Genomic DNA, 7,203 nt, shown 5'->3' on the forward strand with positions numbered 1-7,203 from the left:
TTTTGTTTAAATTCATAGACATACATTAATTCTCTTAACCTTTATGATCATTTACCCTGCAAAGAAAATTATCTGACATTTCTTACAGTATTTTGTCATTAGTCCTTAGCTTACACATCTTGTATAGTTTTTCATAATGCTTCCTTTTGGTTGTAAATATGTTGTACATAGCTTAGTATTTAATTAAATCTATCTGTACGTATATCAATAGGTTCACTAGTTCTTAGATAGTAGATGTATTTGCGTAGTATTTCCGTTTACTTTTTATTTAAGTTAGGTACATATTGCATTCGTATTTTGATTGCATCTTCTGTCAGTCTGTCACACATGTGCATGGGTCAATGTCTCCTCTCCTGCTACTGACGTCACTGTGTTGCTGAGCACATGACACCTGAGCCATATGCTAATTTTGTTTATACTTTCGCTATGCATGAAGCGGTGTATCACTTCTCATTGCCGTTAATTTTATGCCTATGTGTACAAATCAAAAGAATTACTTATAGCTATGCACATTACTTTATCTTAAAATACACTCCAGAAGAAAAGTCACACTTAGAATTATGTACAATTATCTTGCTATAAAAAATAAATGTTAACATGATTAATCAATCTATAAAGGCCTTTATATCTTTGTGAGAGTGGAGACCCTTGCCTCTTCCTGTTTTCTCATAAACTAACCTGTACATCCCAGGATATGATATTTTGGAAATTACATATGGTCCTCAATCGAGTAATTGCCACTTATTCAGTTTGCCAAATTTCATTGATTTAGGGTGCATCCATAAGAGGACTTGCCCTTCAAGAAACTGTGTAACACATTTTAGTTTCTTGTTATAAATTTTCTTTCTATACTCTGCCCTCTTTTCTAGTGTAATCATGGCTTGTTTCATTTTGTCTTGTAGTGTCATTTCTGTAGTGGGTACCTTTGGCATGGGTGACTCTCATTTGTTTGCTTTGTCCAGAACATCAATTCATAAGGTGTGAAACCTGTTGAAGAATGTGGAAGGTTATTGACAACTTGCATGAAAGGAATTATGTATTCAATCCATTGAGTGTGTTTATGAGGGGTGTATGTCCTAATAAACCAGTTAAATTCCTTAAAGACTCATTCAACTGGGCTTGCTTCTGGATGAAAAAGGCTTACTAATATGTGCTTTATGCCCTGTGAGGTCATAAATTGTTTCCACTTTTGCCCAACAAAATATGAAGCATTATCAGTTAGTAGTTGCTACTCTTCTCAAATAATCTCCCTCAATTCTTTTTCTGGTATTTGTGGCTGTTGCATTTTTAATGACATACATTTTTATATGTTTCATGAAAATATCTTATAGTGCTACTATGTATCTTACTCCTCCTTCACTTCTTGGATATGGACCAGCTATGTCCAGGGATACTATATCTAGAGGGTTTTTTGTGAGTATTGGGTGTTGCTCAGTATATTTTGACACATTGGACTGTTTTGACTTTTGACATATTGCACACTATCTTAATACCTGTAGGACTCACCTTCTCAAATTTGGGAAATAACAAAGTGCTGCATTTTTTTCTGTACACTTGCCTACTCCATAATGTCCCCATACTTCATGTGTGTGACTTATGAATTTGTTGATTTAATCTTCAGGAATACACACACACCAATGATCAGATTTTTCATGTTCCCTACGAAACAAAATGCCCTTGTACTCCCAATACCATCTACTTACCTTTCCACCTTCATCTTGCTTAAGGTTTTGCATGACTTTACTCCATCTGTGATCTTGCTGTTGTATAATTTTTATCTACTTACAAAACTTATGATAATCAGACTGTTGAGCTGTACCTTGCATTAATAACATTCTGATTTCTGCACCCTGCTCTGTTAATTCACCAAATTCCTCTAAACTTTGTGGTAACCTGGACAAGGCATCCGCAATAAAATTCTGACTTCCTTCAATATAAACTATCTCAAAATTTAATTCTTGTAAATATAGACACCACCTAGCTAATCTGTGGTACAATAGATTACATGTTAAGAGAAATGACAGTGACTGATGGTCACAGTAAACTTTGGTATTCTTGCCCCATAAAAAATATTCAAACTTCTTAAATGCTAATATTACCACTAAATTTTCCAATTCTGACACTGCTTTTGATAATGTGTGACTAGCAAAACTGATGACCTTGGGTGCTTCCTTACCTTCTTCTTCTTCTCACATCTGGAACAAACATGTCCTTGAGATGAGGCATCTGTGCCTAGACAAAAATCCTTGGACATATCGGGGTGGATAAGAATGTTTTCATTGACTAATGCTTGCTTAATATTATTAAAGTCCTCTTCACATTTGTCATCCCATAAGCAAAGCCTATTTTTTCATAACAAGTTGAGCAATGTATCACTGTTAATCAGTTGTTATGGTACAAATTTATGAAAAAAATGAAGCTAGTCCTTAAAAGGCTTGTAGTTGTTTTTTATTCCTTGGAGCTGGACTGCTTCATATGGCATCAAGTTTTTTTGGATCAGGTAATATACCTTCTTCTGACACATGTCCTAAAAATTTGACTTGCTCCTTACCAAAACTAGACTTTTTAAAATTGGCTGTTACTCCGTAATTTGCAAGTCATTGAAGCACCTATTCAATGAGCCTGATACGTTCTAACCAAGTGGGTGTGGCTATTAGCAGGTTGTCTACATAGACAGTGACTTTTATAAGTAATTCTGGTCCTAAAACCTTGTCCAATGCAGATATAAATACTCCTGCTCTAATGTTCAGTCCAAAAGGTAGAACATGGAATTCATACCTTCTGCCCCCACAAACAAATGCAGTATATTTTCGACTTTCTTCATAGAGCTTTATTTGCCAGTAGGACATCTTGAGATAGAGTATATTGAAATATTTTGTATTGTAAAACTTTAGAAGCTGTTCGTCCAAGCTGTCTGGTCTTATGCATACTGGTACTATAATCTTATTGACATCTCTAGCATCGAGAACTAATCTTACAGAACCATCTGGTTTGCTTACTGATAATATTGGGCTACAGTAGTGTGAAAATGAAGGTTGTATAATTCCCCATTTAATCATATGATTGATCTCTTCCCTTACTACCTCTCATTTTGCTGATTGAATAGGATATGACATTACGCAAAAAGTTTCATGCGAATATATTTCAAATTTATATTCATAGTCTTTGATTACTCCTGGCTCCTTACTGGAAACATTGACATATATAAATAACAAGTTAGAAAGTTCTTGTCATTGCATCTCATTTAGTATCTGTGATTCGCTTAGTTTCTGCTCTACATTTTTGTAACAAACCTCAGTGTTTGCTTCTTGTTCAGTATCAAATTTGTTTGTGAAATATACAGCTGGAAAGGAATATTGTACTGTTACATTTGACTCTGGTTTGTTTTCATTACCTTCATCATGTTTTTTGACTAAATCAATAGAAGAGATCTGATACTTTACAAAAAAAAGTCGCACTTACCATTACCCATGTAAATCTGTTTTTTTGCATGTTCTAAATGTGTCCATGCCAATAAGACAATTAACTATAAGTTTGTCAATTACAAGAAAGTTGCACTTCACTGTCAAATGTTCAATTTGCAATGGAATAAGTGCCTGATGCTTAACCAATTTAGTCATACTGCCTGTAGCAGTTTGCGCCTTACAGTTTTTTACAGGATATGCAGGGAATTTGCCTCTCTTCAATTCACAAAAAAATGCATTTGACATTAGGTTAGTAGTTCAACCTGTATCTAAAATTAATTGTGTGTCACCTTAATGATTGCTTGTATTTGTTCTTCTTTGACTTTATCTACTATATCTAACTCATGCTGATACAAATCGTCCTTGATGTCACCTTCTTTGTCAAATCTTATGAAACATGAAACTTCCTGGCAGATTAAAACTGTATGCCTGACCGAGACTCGAACTCGGGACCTTTGCCTTTCACGGGCAAGTGCTCTACCAACTGAGCTACCAAAGCACGACTCACGCCCGGTACTCACAGCTTTACTTCTGCCAGTACCTCGTCTCCTACCTTCCAAACTTTACAGAAGCTCTCCTGTTACTCTGTTATGAAACATGTTTGTAGTTCTGCCTTGCCCCACTCCCTGAGAGGTCAATAGCCTGGGGCTTAACTATGACTGGTTGGTGTTTTCCAACAGTGTAGTGTGACTTAGTTCATTACCTGGAGAAATTTCAGTGAGTTGCACTGTGTGTGTACTTCGCCACTTGTGTTGTTTGCTGCTGTGCAGTTATTTTGCTGCCCAAAGGTCAGCTGTGGTACAGTGTAAGGCATGGCATTGTTGCTGTGCATTGGCCACTGCTGCGGCTGACTGTTTCTATTTTGTTCAGCATAGGGCCTGGTGATGGTGAATTGTAATTCGCTCGTGTGCTGAAATTACTCCTGGTGTTTTGAAAATTTCTTTTAAATTATTTGTTTTTTCCATTCCCATTACTGTACTCATTACCTCTGCATATTTAATTTTGCTGCTGTGTGTACCAACCTTGCTGTGTGTTTAAATCATGTTGTGCTGACTGATTTACATAATCATGTTGTTGTTGTGCCTGATTTTCTGTTACTCTGTTGGGTACAGGTCTTTCCTTATAGATTAAGTTGTTAGAATCAAGTACTGACAAAAAATATTCTGTGTCACGCTCACACATTGTGGCTAATTTTTCTCTAATATGTGATGGTAAACAACTTTTCAAAATTTTTAACACGTCTATCCGTCATATTGGGTTTGTCCAGTAGCATGTCTTGTTCAGGTATTTTTCAAAGTATCCACGTACACTACCATATTTGCCATTGAATGATGTGGGGTCGAAAACCTCATGTCTCAGTTTTTCTGACCAGTATTTGTCGAGGAAAACTTGTACTAATTGGGTATAAGTGCTGCAACATTCGGCCACTTCAGTTGCCCATAAGAGCACATAAGAGCACATCACCTTGTGTATATCCCACAACAAATCTGATTTTCTGTGCTTCCATCCAGTTGTGAGGTAATATATGATGAAAGGCACTGATAAATACTATGGGATTCATTCTTGTACCTTCAGCAATCAATGTAGGAAACTGTAAATGTCTCAGCAAACCCTCGTCTGCCAAAATATTTGATAGACTTGTGTGGCTTCAATGTTTGTGTTTGCGTCTGTGATTTTCTTTATTTTCTTTGTTGCTCTATTACATTGTGATGATGATTAAAAGAATCTACCTTTTGTTTTAGCTCCTTAATGTTACTGTTAACTTCAGAAAGCACTTCATGCCATACCTATGTTTTCATATTGTTCAATTTTTCATTGATTTCATCGCAATAACTTTTGGCTAAGTCATTAAATTTCTGTGAGACCATGTCTTGCAAATCCATGAATACTTGTTTTTGTTCTTCCTTCATTGCATTTAGACCTAGTGTAACAGTATTTTGTTGCTGTTTTACCATGTTCATATCTTGGGTAACAGTGTTTTGTTGCTGTTTTACCATGTTCATATCTTGTGTAACAGTGTTTTGTTGCTGTTTTACCAAGTTCATATCTTGTGACAAATTACTGAAATTGGTGTTCATATTGTGGTTCATATCATCAAATTTTGCATTTATGTTAGACAGTAACTACCACTGCAGTGCTTCAGTTGTAGTACTGTGGTTGCTGTCCTCTGCACTTCCCAAGTTAATGTTTGTGTTGCAAACAAGTGGTGTTTGTATCATGTTGTCAAAATTTAGATCGCTTTCTGATTCATGAGCAGTATGTCACTCTGGGAGAAGCATGACATTGTCTCATTAATTGTAAACATTGTGTCATGAAGGTTATTCTGCTGTGGAGCATTGCTATTTTTTGTCACTCCTGCAATACTCATCTATGATCTACATAAGCCTTCAGCAGAAGGCATGCATGGCACCTGAACTTCAATCCCAGCTAGCACTCAAGCTTATTTCAAGGTGGATATTGAGTTTAGGTTCAGTTGAAAATTCAAGATTGAAAAATCAACCTGTTACACAGCTTGTTTCAAGGTGGGTATTGAGTTTAGGTTCAGTTGAAAATTCAAGATTGAAAAATCAAACTGTTACACACTCTACATCAAGCTGTAAAAATTTAGCTTGAATTAAAATAATTTTCCCAAGCTTGAAATATACTGTAATTTCCCTGGAAGGCTGTACAGCAGATGCGCGCGCTGCATAGCTTCCATAGACGTCCATGGGAAGCGCCACAAGCATTTATAAGCCGTGACGTAAGGGTGTTGTCGTGTGTTACGTCATGACGGCGCGGAGTTTGGTTTGAGTGTGGCTGTCTCTAGTTCTGTTTTATCTTATTTTATTTACTTTTCTGAGCCTTGCTATGTTTACGGCCATTTTACCTTTGTGACGCGCGTTAATGGTTGTGGTTTGTTGACAAGTTTGTTTTATACTAGAAAACAGTTCTGTACGTTAATGTTACAAATGTTAAATATTACGTAACGTAAAGTTACGTTTACGGACATTTTACCTTTGTGACGCGCGTTAATGGTTGTGGTTTGTTGACAAGTTTGTTTTATACTAGAAAACAGTTCGGTACGTTAATGTTACAAATGTTAAATATTACGTAACGTAAAGGAATACCATAGTCTTTTACGTAGAAAAATTGAGCCTGGATAAAAGTGAAATGGATTACCAGCTAAGAATACATATTACAAGTTGTTGAGCAAAAAGAGGTCATTTTAAACTAACTCTCTAATACGTGGCACAAATAAATTAAAACTTCTTCTTATTTTTTTCACACCATTTCCATTCTGATATTTATTTAATTAATTAGGTTCAATAAATTCAGATTAATATTTATATAGCTTAAAACAAGCTGTAAATACCAGGCTGTATTCCACGTGTGTAGATACAGCTGGAGCCAAGCTTGATAAGTCAAGCTTGAAATATAGCTTGAACTCTGCCAACTTTGATGTTTGTTTCAAGCTTGAATCCAGCTAACAGACCTGAATATTCCAGCTTTGATCAAGCTTATATACTTTAACTTTACAGCTGGAAACAAGTTTGAAACCAGCTTACTGTGCTATCTGGAATTGTGCGATCTCGCAATGCTGTGTCATCTTGACTAATTGGGTTTTCACTATCGCTATCAACAGTGGGCGTATATTTTTCGACCATGTTATGTGAATTTGCAAAAAACAGAAATTTCACAAAAGTGTTAAAAATTTCATACACTAATTATTACAACTGATAAATGTAAATTACACAATGTC

At 35.8% G+C, this 7,203-nt stretch overlaps 1 non-coding gene across 1 annotated transcript; it reads right to left on the reverse strand.

The window, feature by feature from the left end:
- Positions 1 to 3,889: 3,889 nt before the first annotated feature.
- Trnas-uga (transfer RNA serine (anticodon UGA)) lies at positions 3,890 to 3,964 on the reverse strand. Its single transcript has one exon. It is a non-coding gene; the product is annotated as a tRNA-Ser (tRNA).
- Between the last annotated feature and the right edge of the window lie 3,239 nt (positions 3,965 to 7,203).

Source organism: Schistocerca serialis, chromosome 5, assembly GCF_023864345.2.
Source record: "Schistocerca serialis cubense isolate TAMUIC-IGC-003099 chromosome 5, iqSchSeri2.2, whole genome shotgun sequence".
Lineage (NCBI taxonomy): Eukaryota > Metazoa > Arthropoda > Insecta > Orthoptera > Acrididae > Schistocerca > Schistocerca serialis.